At 42.4% G+C, this 14,399-nt stretch overlaps 1 protein-coding gene and 1 long non-coding RNA gene across 2 annotated transcripts in view; both read right to left on the bottom strand.

Annotated features, from left to right (window-relative positions):
- NSMCE2 (NSE2 (MMS21) homolog, SMC5-SMC6 complex SUMO ligase) overlaps window positions 1-14,399 on the bottom strand; it is a 266,354-nt gene that overhangs the window by 48,241 nt on the left and 203,714 nt on the right. The window lies entirely within an intron of this gene.
- On the bottom strand, window positions 9,142-12,785 carry LOC115647103. Its single transcript, XR_003999209.1, has 4 exons — window positions 12,710-12,785; window positions 11,416-11,596; window positions 10,630-10,677; window positions 9,142-9,290 (listed from the first exon to the last, which is right to left on the bottom strand). It is a non-coding gene; the product is annotated as an uncharacterized LOC115647103 (long non-coding RNA).

Below are 14,399 nucleotides of genomic sequence, written 5' to 3'. Positions count from 1 at the left end.
ACTGTGGGTACCTCAATGTGTTGATGAGTTTTTCAAAACAACATTGTTTTGTATGTTTGTAATTCTCTATTTATAAAGGGTGAAGCCACTGAAATCTTTTTTATAAGGTAACCACTCTTGAGGAGGTGTATATATGCTGTGTGCAAAGCTTACTGCACTGTTACTGCTGGTATCCTGTTGTCCTTTGCTCAGAGACTTACTTACTTTATGGATGCTTTGACATATGCTTATAAAACCTTTCCTCCCTTTGATTATTTCACCCCAGCTGCTACATACAAGACACCCATTTATGACACATCCTAATTCTCCTTGCCTTGGGGTAAAACTTTTTTCCAAAAGTAAAAAAAACATTTTTAAACTCCCTAATGCCTATTTATATTGTCTGCCATCAAAGGACTATGAACAGGCCATGTGGTCCTGTGACTTGATCAAAGGGCTGGTAACTCAAAAGTTCCTGGGATCTAATCTGGCTTGAGCCAATGACTTAGTGGGTGGCTTTAGGCAAGTCTGCATGATCTTCTTATGCTTCAGTCAATTTAGCTGGAAAAAAAGTGGTGAGAAGCAAATGCTACATCCAATCGAAGTCATCCAGAACTAGTCCATTTCCAAAAGAGGATTTGAACCCTAATAAAATACCAATCTTGTTTCTGGTTAATTTTATGGTAACAAATACACACACTTATCAATTATACACGTTTATAAAGAGTCTGCAACTGTTTATACACATGGGTACATAGGACTGCTTGTTGTAGGATTGTTTGTAGGAAGTTGCACTGGTTCATGCTTATGACTTTATTGCTTAGCTACTCAAATTCACGCAAAAACATTTCTTTTTCCTATTAGATACTTTTGGTTACTTCATTACTTGACATTTTCAATGAGATTTGTAATCAGTCCATTAAGATGGGACGTGCAAATACATAATGTCAGCATGTGATGACATTTTTGCTTAGCACAGAGTTATGGCCTGTAACAGTGTATCAGTGTATCAGTGTTCCCCTGTTTGGAACAATCTCTGTTCAGCAGCTGCGTAATCCACTTTTCAGTTTCTAGCGTAGATTTATCTGGTGAGTTCCTCCTTGAGGAATTTTCCTATAGCATATAATTTCCTTCACGTGTTTTCCCCCTTACACCTGTTTTGAGATTTAGAGCATTGGACGGGCTCTGCTGATCCTAATCTTTATTGTAATCCTTTCTGCAGACTGCTCACTCCATCCCGCAATCTATTTGCCTGACAGTAGTATGATCCAAGAATGTTCCTTTGCCAAGCCCATCTAAGAATTACATTGATGGGTGGAGACTGTGCTGAGTCATGGGAGCGGGGGGATGTCAAAGGCTAAAAGAAAAATGGTCCATGCTGAATTTTTAATTGTTATTTTCACCATTAACCAGAACTATTATTTTTTCACACAGGACTGATCCAAAACCTAGAGAAGTCACCTGAATGACACCCAGTTGATTTCAATGGGTGCCCTAAAATATGCTAGGTGCCATACAAATGCGCACAACATGACATGCCCCGAAGATCTTACAGTCTACGGGTCTGAGGTGTACCTGGCTATTAGGACAGGAGACTTCAGTTAGCGAGTGGCCGTGAGACTAAATTAATTCAGGTAATGATCAGAGCCATAACTGGCTGATTAGCACAGAGAGAACCAAAATTCTAATCAGGTGTGCAGCTGGAGACTTCACCTTTATACACAAAGTGGCCAATCTTTACTCGCAATTACATGTGGGTCTCCTCAAGCTCTCAGCAAAGTCAGCGGGAGTCCTTCCATTAATGGTAGATGGAGCAGCTCCTAAATACTGATAGCTTCCCAAGGCAAGCATACCAGCGCACACAAAGGTAACACAATCCTTTAAAAAGAACAGGAGTACTTGTGGCACCTTAGAGACTAACAAATTTATTTCAGCATGAGCTTTCATGAGCTACAGCTCACTTCTTCGGATGCATCGAATGGACTAACACGGCAGCTACTCTGAAAACAATCCTTTAAGCAGAACTATAAAAAATTGCAACAGCAGCATGAGCTCAACAGGTCTGAGCTGTGCTCAGGCCAAAAGCGAAGGACCTCTCCTCCTCCCCCGTTAAACTTTTTTTTGCTCTTTTTAATTATTAAATCCTCATTTGTTCTCAGCGAAGCAAAACATTGGCAGAAAAAAGTGCCATTTTCTAGAATAAATATTTGTTTAAAAAAACCCTTTTTTACAAATAAAAGCAAAATAAAAAACTCAGTGGGACTCCTCGTGTGTGTAAGTGTTTGCAAGATTCGGGCCAAAAATTGCAGCTGTTTTGGAAAGACACCAGGAGAAGTTCTGCTCCAGTCAGACCAGTGTAAATCTGGAGTAATGCTATGACAGTCTACAGAGTTACACTGGATTTTTGATGTTACCAAGGTGAGCAGAATTTTTGAAGCAGGTTGTTTGAGAATTAAGGCCCTGATTCAGCAAAGCACTTAAGCACATATTTAAGTCCATCCCTCGTCAAGATCCTGGAATTGAAGTGTGAATGGACCATTCTGATAAGAGTAAAAACAGGGCTTAAAATTTTAAGATTTCTTTTTAAACGCCATCAGAAATGGTGCCGGTACCACCACAAAAGGAAAAAAAAAAATTTTCCTCCTTCATAAACATACACTTAGGGTACATCTATACTGCCCGATGGATCGGTGGGTAGTGTTTGGTGTATCAGGGATCGATTTATCGCATCTCATCTAGACGCAATAAATCGATCCGCTAATCGATGCCCATACTCCACCTCGGCAGAAGGAGTAAGTGACATTGACGGGGGAGCCACGGTAGTTGACTCGTCACCCTGAGGACGGCCAGGTAAGTCGAACTAAGATACTTTGACGTAAGCTATGTTATTCATGTAGCTGAAGTTGCGTATCTTAGTTCGAACCCTCCTGCTAGTGTAGCCGAAGCCTTACTTTTGTCTAATGGGTTTAGCAAGGTTGCTGAAGATGTCTTGGAGTTAGGTCTGTCTTGATTCCAGAGTAAACTTGTTCCCACTATTCAGTAGATGACATTACAGCATGTCACATGGTATCCTGGCACTCATGCATAGCAGCTCCTGAACAGTCTAATTCTAACCAATGGAACTATATAGTGCACAAGTGCTGGGGTTCTCACAACAAATTTTTTGGTGGCCTCAAAGTGCTTCCATATTAACACTTTTCACAGCAGACTTACTCAGTCCCTGCAAGCATGGGGACAAAGTAAGCTCTGGATGGACTAGTGGATGGATAGGCAGCAGGGGCCAGGGACGATGAGTGGTGGAGGAGGCAAGGGGGAGCCAGAGCCTGAAGCCTGAGGGATGGGGCCCCAGGAAGGATCTTGAAGCCTCAACGCCGTAATCTGAAGCCCTGCAGCCAGGAAATGGGGCCTTGCGGACAGGGGATGGGGCCAAAGCCCAAAGCCTGAACCTCTTGGCCGGAGCCTGCCACCCCACCATCCTAGGGCTGAAGCCCGAGCCCCAAAACTCCTGGGAAGGTGGGGAATTCACAGGCTGTCTTCTCCTCCAGGTTGGTGCTCCAAGTGTCTCCAGAGGGGGACAGGGCCCAACCCCTGCTGGCAGCTCCAGCAACCAACCGTGGTGGCCACATGTGGCCATGGTGGCCGCATTTTAGAAACACTGAGTACACAGTTACAAGTCAGAACACTATGTGAAACAAAATGTCATCATATTGGCATACCCATGTACTCTATTCACTAGAATAACAAATGATTACATATTAAATTGTGAAACTAGTTAAGTAATAAAAATAATAAAATCATTGAAACTAATGGGGATTTTTTTTTTGCAGCTAATAGATAATGTAAAAAACTTGTACCTCTTTGAACTTTTGGAATGGTTTCCCAGGGAATTTTACAAACATTAGGCAAAATAGATAGGGTAAAATTCACCCCTCTGCAGAAGCCACTTAGTTCCCACTGAAGCCCTCAAAATAGGAATTAATTTGTACTTTAGTGGTGCACTTTGGTGAATTTTACCCACAATAAGTAAAAATCTAATTGGATCCAGCAAAAGGAACTGCTGAGTGAGAACAGTCATCCTGGCTGCACTGGGCTCTTGCAAATCTCCATCCAATAGTGAGCATGTAGCAATGTTTTACTTTGCACAAAGTGCTGACGTTAACAAATACCGTAATAGTGGAAGTAACTTTAACAAAGCATTGCCAGCTAACGCAGCACTTCTGAACCAGCGCTGCTGTTGTCTAAAAGTTGTTTTGAAAGTTAATTGTTGAGCCTCACAAAAGTTGGAGTTGGGCAACTGCTCCTGCCAAGGTTAAACTGGGTCAAATCTGGAGATTCTGCCTGGGAGCTAGATTCTGTAGTCCACAGTTGAGCAAAATTCCCATTGAGTTAGACAGGAATTTTCCATGATTAAGAACTATAGAATTTGTCCCTTAGTTGTTACACAGTCCCAGCTCCTCAAAGGTATATAGGTACCTAACTCCCACCGAAATCAATGAGAGTCAGGCACCTAAAGACCTTTGAGAATCTGGGTCTCTCTCTACTGAGTGAAACCTGAGTAAGGGCCTCCAGCTTTCACTCAGCCTGCATTAAGCTAGATAGTAACTAGGGTGCTCGGAAATTTTCTGACAAAGGCAATTTAGTCAGAAAATGCTGGTTCAGCAACACAAAATGTTTTGTTGAATCTAGTACAGATTGGATGAAACTTCTGCCCATCACCACCTCCTTCTCCCCAGCTCCAGAGGAGATTGCAAGACACCGACACAGAACTCTCTGCCTTCTGGCCTCCCCCTAGCTCCAGGAGACAGGCAGTGCCTTTCGGGGGAGGGGGGGGTACTCTGTAAGTCTGCACTGCACCTGGGAGGTGTAATTCCCAGCTCTGGTAAACATACATGCACTTGCTCTGCTCTAGCTAGTGTACTAAAAATAGCAGTGTAGCCACGGTGGCAGATCAGGCTCATCATCTGAGTACAATCCTGTCCTAGGTATGTTCTCGGAGTGTCTAGCCCATGTTACCTCAGCCGCATGGCTATTTTTAGAGGGTTAGCTCAATCCCACCCAGCTCCAGAAGATAGGTTCTTCCTCTCTGTTCCCTGGAGTTGGGGAGGGGGGGACAGGGAGAGACAGAGCATCTGAGCTCTCTGCCTAGAGGGGAAGTAAAGCATCCAGAGACTAGAACTGCCAACCCTCCAGGATCGTCTTGGAGTCTCCTGGAATTAAAGATTAATCTTCAATTAAAGTTTATATTATGTGATGAAACCTTGAGCAATACGTCCAACCAAAACTGGCAACCCTACCAGAGACTCCAGCCAGTAGGATCACCGATAACCACAGCAGGGGCTGCTGGACGTTCAGAGACCTTTCTACAGTTGTGAATGGACGTAGTCTGCCCTGTGCTGATTGGCTGCTTGCTCCAACCCTCTCCCTTCCCCTCCTTCACAGTCTCTTCACCTCAGCTTCACTCCTCACCTGCTCTTTCTATCCTCTTCTCCCCAGCCCTACACCTTTCATCTCCCTTCTCTTTCCATTTAGCTGATCCCTTCCTAACTAAACCCAATTCCCCCCCTCCAAAAAAGTCATGTAATTAACATGACATTTGCTGCCATCTCATTATTCACTCTGCCTGTATGTTATATCCCTTCCCCCACCCTGTGTCCGTTTGGTCTATTTAGACAATATTGTCTCGTTGATACAGAAGGGGTGGAGTACACTCAAACAATCTGTTGTCTCTAGTCTCATTCTAAGCTCTTTGGGGCAAGGGCTGTGTTTGTACAGCACCTAGCACAATGGGGTCCTGGCCTACGACTAGGGCTCCAAAGCACTATGGGTAATACAAATATTTCTCATCTTATCAATTTCACAAGAAACTGAAGAAGATGCTTCCCTGCGGGCAGCCAGGAACAGCGTTTTTCTTTAAATCCCTTTCGACCAAAACATTCACGGTTTTCACATTTTGTCCTGCTTTGGGACTAAACTTTGTCTCTAAAAGACTCAAATTTTCATGGCAAGGGATCCCCTCCCCCTTTTTGGCCAGCTTCAACAGCAACACAGTGGGCCAAACTACTCCCTAGTTAATACCATTGACTTCAGTAGCGCTAAACCAGGGATGAGTTTGCTCCAGTGTGCAGCAGTTACAGTATATTTTGTAGCAAACTAGAAAATTTGGACACTTACTGAGGATTTGCATGCAAATGTTCTTTGTTGGAGCCTTTAAAGGCCAGGTTCTTTCCTGTACAGAGATCTGCTAAGCACAGGAGGGATAGGGGGACAGGGACAGATCACAGATGGACTTCTAGGGATCTGATTACAGCTCCCTGTTCTATGGGCCTGGCTGCACTGGCCAAGATCCCCAAGTGAGGCCGAACATGGTGTGGTCCATAAGGGACTATATGCCAGCCAAAAACCAGCAAAGCAGAGTGCCACCCTACTCCCTCTTTCTGTGTCTTTGCTTCTTCCAGCTCCTTTGTACTATCTGAGCAGCGCAAAGAAACCAGACCACAGATGAGAATCTGGCCTTGCATGTGTTAAGTGCCTATATCTATGTTCACAGGAATATTTATTTTTCCTTACTCAGCCAGCCACTGCAGTAGCTTGACTCATAGTTGTATCATTATCTGCAAACTTTATTTCTTTACTGCTTGTCATTAAAGTCTTAGGTATTTCACAGACTGTGAATACATGTTATCTTATAAACAACCGTATTTCTCCTTTTGCTTTTGATGGTAGCACTCACTCACGCCTGGGCTGGGGGGTGCGCTCTGCAGACGTATTGAAGATACATATCCTAGGGATCAATTCATTTGATTGTAACACTGGAAGAATCTGGGTCCTAATGGCTAATGTTCAGTATGTATGTAGGTGTGGCACAATGGGAAATATGTCGTACAAATAAGCAATTCTGTCAGTTGGTGAGTCACTCTTACCTATGCACTTCTAAAAACTACAGTAGCTAATTATGTATAGTCTGTATCTGATAGCCCCAGGTTCTAAACTATTCATTTTTAAAAGGATCTAAGGTCATATCAATATCCCTTACTCTATGCAAGTTGTCCCATTGAGTTCAATGAGAGGTGTGGATGCTCAGCACCTTTGAAAAATCAGGCCACTTGTATATTTGATATCTAAATCTGACTGTAATACTCGTCACCCAGCTTGAAAACTATTGGCTTGAAAGTCACAGCATTTACAGCAGAGGTCATTACCATCCAACACAAACACAAAATTCTGTGAGCGCATTATAGCCCAAATGCTTTGCGAAACAGGTTATTTGGGTCTTTCAACCAAGTAAGACAAGCCGAAGTTTCAGGGCAACTGCACCTTTATTCCCCCTGCATGGTCCAGCAAGGGCACCCACTCTGGGCTCCTGGCTCCTCAGCCATCATTGTTATTGGTCAGAGACCTGCAACTTTCTCCCTCTTGACCATGGCTTCTTCCAGACTGCACAATATCCTACCTCCACTGTGATAGTCCCAGCAAGTCAGACACCTAAACAGGCCAGCGTCTTTGCTTTGCTTTCTCTCCGAAGGCCATGACCAGAGTAATGCCAGCAGTTACCGTGCATCTCAGAAGGCCCAGAGTCAGAGCCTCCCCGGGTATCTCACGGGGTTGCGGGAATACAACCTGGTTGATTTACCTTCATCACCACCCACTGTTTTTAGTCCCTGGAAGAGCTATTGTAACTCTCGCCTATGGAGTAGAACACAATCATATATGAACCGTTCATTTAAAGCAATGGACACCAAAGATGCTGCATGGGGTTGCAAAATCTGTCACCTCTCCCCTCTATACTGGTTACGTAGAATCCTGGCCCCTAATAATACATAAACTTCATACAATGAGGTCGTTCAAGGATATTGCAGGAACTTACCATATTTGGCACGGACATGTTATGACTCCTTCCAAAAGTGGACACTGCTTCCTGGAGGAACCTATTTGACAGCCCATATTAGTTGCAAATATACAACAATGTCAAACAAAACCTTTTGCAGGGGTTACAAAGGCCACTGCTTTACCTGTCACCATCCCTGCGCTGTCCCTGGGCCCAAGAGAGACTAGCCCCTGGATGAAGGGCAGCATAGCTGAGTGAAGCTGAAGCTAGACAAGATGGAGGTCACACAGGTGAGGGGAAAAGGAAATATTTTAAAGAATGGGGGCTAATATAATATCCTCTTTAACTGAAGGCCTCTGTCCTCCAAATGTGCACATCCTCTAGTCTTTTCAATGCTTTTCCATTACCGTTTGCATTGCCTAGCGGCTCCAGCCAAGGTCAGGACCACATTGCGCTAGGTGCTGTACAAATACATAATAAGACAAGCAGGGACAGATTTTTAAAGGTACTGAGGTGCCTAAAGATGCACACAACTGCCTAGTGGGATTATCATAAGCACCTATGAACCCAGCTCCCACTCAAATCAACAGGAGTCAGGGGACCAGGTACTTTTGAAAAGCAACTATCTTCAACTCTAGGTACCTAACTACCTTGAAAAATCTGGCCTACGGAGCTTGCACTGAAGACCTGACAACCTAAATAGACAACGCAGGCCCAGGGTGGTGCTGGGGGAACTCCTCTATCTGACCGTGAGTTTAAACCCACCCCCCTTGGAATAGAAATGCTTCCTACAGCCTTTGAGGAAGCAGGGAATTTACCCAGGAATCTCTCCAACACCATTATCTGTAAGAATCACTTGTATCAATGACAGTCTTCTTTGTCAGCAAACAACTCAGCCCATCAGTCACCCGCTTGGGGCCTCCTTCTCTTTGGGCTAGGGTGAACATATTTCCCAAAGGGAAAATGGGACACCGTGCGAGGCTGGCCCGAGCATCTTGCCTGAGCCCCCAACCACGGGATTGGCCCAACCCACTTGCCCGAGCCCTTCTCTCTGCAGCGGGGGCAGACAAGGCTTAGGTGAGCAGTGATGCATGTACTAGATAGGGTGACCATATTTCCTAAGGGCTGGGACTAGTGTGGCTGCTCGCCAGGCCCTGCTCCCACCCTGCATGGGGCTGGCATCACCACCCCCCACCCCATTCCTACGTGTTCCTCCGCATCCCACTTTTTTGACAAAAGCTCCTTGTGTTGATCTTGAGTGCACCCCCACCCCGCAACTCCCCCCCCCTCACCACACACACACATATCAATGATAACTACATTCATCTGGAACAACTGTCGAGAACTAGACTGAAACTGGTGAAAGCAGAAGGGCCGTGCTTCCTCAGTGGCTTCCACATATATGTGAAATGCCCTTCCACAAGAGACTCGCATGAGAGCTCGCCCCCTCGGGATGAAATGCAAATTCCAGCTCCTCTCCACAACCCTGGGGAAAGAAGAAGAAGCAATGCCTGAGAAAAATGTTACTAAGTCAGTAAACAATTCTGGAGGAGGAGGCAGCGAAGTTCCTCTAACATGTGCTGTGGGAAGAAGAACTATTTACTGACTTTATCTCTCTCTCTCTCTCTCTTTTTTTTTTGGTCCACTGCTCAGATGCAGGGACAGATCCTCAGCTGGTGTAAATAGGTGCTGCTACATTAACATCCAGACGGCCTTTTATGTCAGCTGAGGACCTGGCTTCTAATAAAGTAATGAGCATGGAATAGATACATAGAATTCACAGAACTGCCAACCCCAAATGTTCAAAAAGCACGAGTCAGGCCCCCAGAATTATGAGATTGGCTTAAAAATCTTGAGCTTGTCAAAAAAATACATTTTGGGTTCTTCACAATCAGGCGGACCAGAAACTTACTTTTTTCTGTTTTATATATAAAACTTGAGCTGCTCACAGAACATTTGACCTCAGCAGCTGGGGTTTTAACTAAGACATCACTAAGCACAAGACTCAGGATAAAAATGCAGGAGGTGGCAACACTACTTTGCAGTCCACAGGCCTGATTTTTCATTGCCCTGCACTTTGTGCAACCATTTACACCAGGGCCAAATGAGTGCAGAACATTCCCATGCCAATCTGGTCACATTTTTCGCCCACACATCCCTTGACGTGCACGGGAAGTGACTACACAAGACTGCACAATGACTACAAATGACTACACAACATACAAGGTAAAGAGAATCAGGCCACCTTGTCGTGTGATAGTTAACGTGATTTAATTACAGTTTCCTTTCTATTTATAATCTTTCTGGGTGAAATCCTGGTCCCACTGAGTTTTGGCATGGACTTCAGCAGGGCCAAGATTTCACACTCCATGTTTTACAGCCTACAATTTGCATTTAGCATCAAACTTGAGCCTAGATTATACCCTAAACTTTCATCTGGATACTGAGCACCAAATCCTGCTTGCTTTATCCACACACGTGGTGTCTCTCTGACCTACTACTTTCTCAAAAGTATTTAAGCTCCTAACTTCCATTGAACTCCATTGAGAATCTGGGGCTCTGAGCCTTATTCTGCAACCCTGATGCACAACGAATAGCATTTATTCACAGGAATAGTCCCACTGACTACTTGCAAAAGTAGACCCCTCGACGTGAGTAAGGCAAGCAGGATTGGGCCCCAAGCTATTCTGATTTTTTGTTTCTACTGGCTGGTTGCACTGTGAAACCCTTTAACATTTAAACAGCAGCAGCTCTACAAATCTGATATGTTGAGACTTGACAGGAATATTATTGTAAGGCCCAACAATGGTTTTACACTCACTTACATTTATGGTTTCTGTGAGTCATCTATATGTTTATGGATTTGTCACTACCTAGAAGTAAAAAAAAAAAAAAAAAAAATCTCTTTAGCGAACACTTCGCTACAGCAAGACACTGAGTAACCAAGTAGAAACAGACCTGCTACCTTAGGCGATGGCCAGAGTCATTTTCTATGATGACCAGAGCTATATTGGATTTGTTAGGCAATGTCAGCTTTTGCATGCTACATTCCTTGGCTAATAGCCAGGGTTATGTGTAATACTTTAGCCACGCTGTTGTTACTTAATCCTTTCCTAATCTGCAATTTGCGCAAGAGGAGTCAAATCTAAGCAAAGCCACGGAGAACATCTCCACTAATAATTTATCAAACTCAACTTTTGTTGTTGGCTCTGGTTAGCGGAGGTGAATGTTTTCCTGCAACAGAACTGTAAAATAAACAGAGGGTATCTGATTCATGCTGTTTTTCCATCGCCCGCACTCCCTGTCACCCTGATGGTTCCTTGAATGATAAGCCCACATATGTGCTCACAACATGTTACTAAAGTATAGTCTCATCTCCTTCTGCAAATTACACATTAATAATAATAGGAGTTGCATGCAGAAATCCACACCCAGTGTGATGAGACTATGCCCTTGGTGTTCAGCAAAGATATTAATCATCCACATTTCAGTGTGAGAAGACAAACTCCATTTGTCTCTGTATAATCAGGCAAGATGAGTAAAAGTCCCTTGAGCGGAAAGTGCATTTGCACCCCTTTGTCCCATAACTTTAGTATAAAGAAAAGTGTTACCTCTTGTTCTATGAATTTTATTTATTTTGGTCTTCTGTGCACTGCTTACTGTTGTTAGAAACATGATTGCTTCATACAGTTATGTTTATGTTTGTATGTAATTGATACATCTGCTGCTCCTGCTTCAAAGCCAAATTTGGAAGTGGAGTGCTGCACATCAGCTTGGTTATCTGGTTAAATACTGTAAATAAATACATACAGAGCAGAGAAAACTATCAAGTTTTCATTAAGGCATTTTTTAAAGAGATGGTTCCATTGTGTTTTTCTCACTCTAAACTCTAATCCTGAAGGATTCTAATTTTGTGGTAACAATTTAACCTAGGCTGAAATGTGGCATAGGGATTTCACTCTGAGAGCAAATATTTTGTAAGTTATGAATCCATTATAAAAAATGTTGCAAATTTTGCATCACTTTTACCACTAATAGGTCAAAAAGAGTTTTAATTTAACAATGAACTTTGGCCACAGATTAATCAGAATGTGACCTTATAAGGTAACTAGCAAAAAGAATTTAAATAGTCAAGATATTTTTCATATGTGTGAAATGACATTCTTTTAAAAAGTATTTGCATAGCACATTAATAACAGTACTGTATATATGCTGTGCCATGCTAAGCATTCTGATTTTTTCTGATGGAATCTAACAGTATAAAAAAAGAAGTTGCCAAATATACTTTTGTATAAAAAGAGAATCTGAATAGAAACTTGCGTAATAAAATACTGATTGAAACGTGTTTTTAAAATTCTCTCTCAGTCATGGACTTAAACCGCTAAAGCAGAACTATAAAAGAGCACATTACACAGCTTTAGAATTCAGTTAAGGGGAATAAATTTTAAACTTGTGCATCTTTATGAAATAACATCACTCTTTTCATTGACAACACATTTGGGCAAAAATATATTTAATGAGCACTAAGGATCTCTCCCTAAAAAAATCAGCACTTATTTTTAAACAGATAAAACACAAAATGTTTTAATATGTCCAACTATGTCTATGTATAGCCTGAGAAATATCACCTGCTGTTCAAAGATCCAGGAACAGGTGGCTGGGATAAGCAATTTTACCCTTAACGCTGTGTTTGCCAGTCTTTGCTGGTTTTTAGTCAAAGCACTTAGATTATTCTAATTTACACTTCTTTGCCATTGTTTATTTTTTTTAATTCCAAATAAATTAAAATTGAGGATCAATTTAGATCTGAAAATACAAATAATCTGTATAAATAACTGTATACTGGCAAACTCAATGGGAACAATGCTTTGGTAGCCAATGTTATAAGCTTCTGAGCAATCTCACCTCCACTTGTACTCTGTGGAAAATCAATAGCAATTGAAGGCTCTCAGCACAACCTAGGAGGAACTCATCATTGTGCAGGTTCAAGGTGAATGCAATGACTAGCTAAGAAAAAGAAAAAGACTCATCCAGTCCTTGCCCAAGAGGTCACATTGGGAAATGCATGAATTGTGGCGCCCTTAAAAAAATACTTCATGCCTCATCTAAATAAAAGTTTCTCACACTCACCATGGAAGTTTTAGTTACTTAATATGCATTGTCTTTCAACATGCTCTGAAACTTCATGTACAATAATGCATGAACTATGAGGTTACAAAGCAACAACAATTTATTCTGCTGTCAGAATGGATGTTATAATCCTTAAAGCAACACTCAGGTTGTTTGCAGATGTTGCTACCATTTGCACTTGTTCTAATTGCTCAACAGTGCAACGCCTGTGAGAAAAAGTCATGGGGCAGCCCAGATGCTGGCCTAATCAGGGTGATTTAATTGTAGGAGAAAAAAATGTTTTGAAAGCGTTCAAGCATTTATCAAAGCCCAAACCGCCTGCAGTTATTTGATAAAGATGCAACACGGCTTCTGTCCAAGATACAACTCATGGTAGGGCTGTGGATAATTTAATCAGACTACCTAGGTAGTGTGTATATTTATACAAGTCCTATGAGGATAACTTTAGCAAAGTAACTTGAGATATTTTGGTGCCCGACGTACACTCAGCAAGCACATGGAAAATATGCTGACTGCATATATAAGTAGTCTCTCAGAATGGGAGAATAGGAGCAATGAAGGTAAAGACGCTTTCCTCTGTATTGACCAATTACTTCACCTCTTTTCCCCTTCAGGTCACTCTTTAGAAGGGAGATCTCTAGAACATATAGTTTGACACAGGCAAAGATTTTGCATAGAGTGGCTGCATTGGTAAACAGATTTAAACTCCAAGGACAACATTAACAATGGTGAAAGGTATAAATAAAAACTAAGAATCCCTTCTTCCTCTATACTTGATAATGACGACCTCACCACTCCTGGGTGGGTCACAAGGACAGCTCTCTCTAAGGAAGGTGCATTCTATAGCTTTGAGACAGTTACTATTTATATTCCTAATCCTCGTGTGTCCAAGAAACATGTCTATTTGTATTTTCATTTCATTTTAATAGGCACATAAGCCATCTTCTGCATTGGACTAGTGAAAATAGAAGCAAAATTCCCAGGTTTAATTGACAGCTGACTTGGTATGATTAAACATTGCATTTTCAAAAATCAGGTCCTAATTTCAGCTGCTCAGATCTGATTTTCTAGAGGCTTGCACCTCATGTAGCCATATCCACCTGTGCAAAAATGACAGCTTTCTGACACAGTAGTGCTTTACGCCCGCAATGCAGATGCAAATAGCCATGCAAGGTGCAAAGTAACAGCATTCAGATCCTTCTTTCGCCAGATGGGTATCTAAACACGCATACATCCAAATTAGAAGCTGCTTTTGAAAAATCTGAGCCTTAAACCTTTCTGTGCCTCAGTTTCTTCATCTAAAGAATAGATCTAATACCACTTAACCTATTTCACGGGGCTGTTGTGAGATATACCGAATTTCTGTTTCCCCAAAGGCCTTTGAAATCCTTGGAGAAAGGTGGTACGAGCCATATTCCGCAGTTCTTACTCAGGCACAGCTTCCATTAGGGAAATTTGCTTGAGT

Source organism: Gopherus evgoodei, chromosome 2, assembly GCF_007399415.2.
Source record: "Gopherus evgoodei ecotype Sinaloan lineage chromosome 2, rGopEvg1_v1.p, whole genome shotgun sequence".
NCBI classification, from domain to species: Eukaryota; Metazoa; Chordata; order Testudines; family Testudinidae; genus Gopherus; species Gopherus evgoodei.
This window is presented reverse-complemented; position numbering and strand designations above follow the sequence as displayed.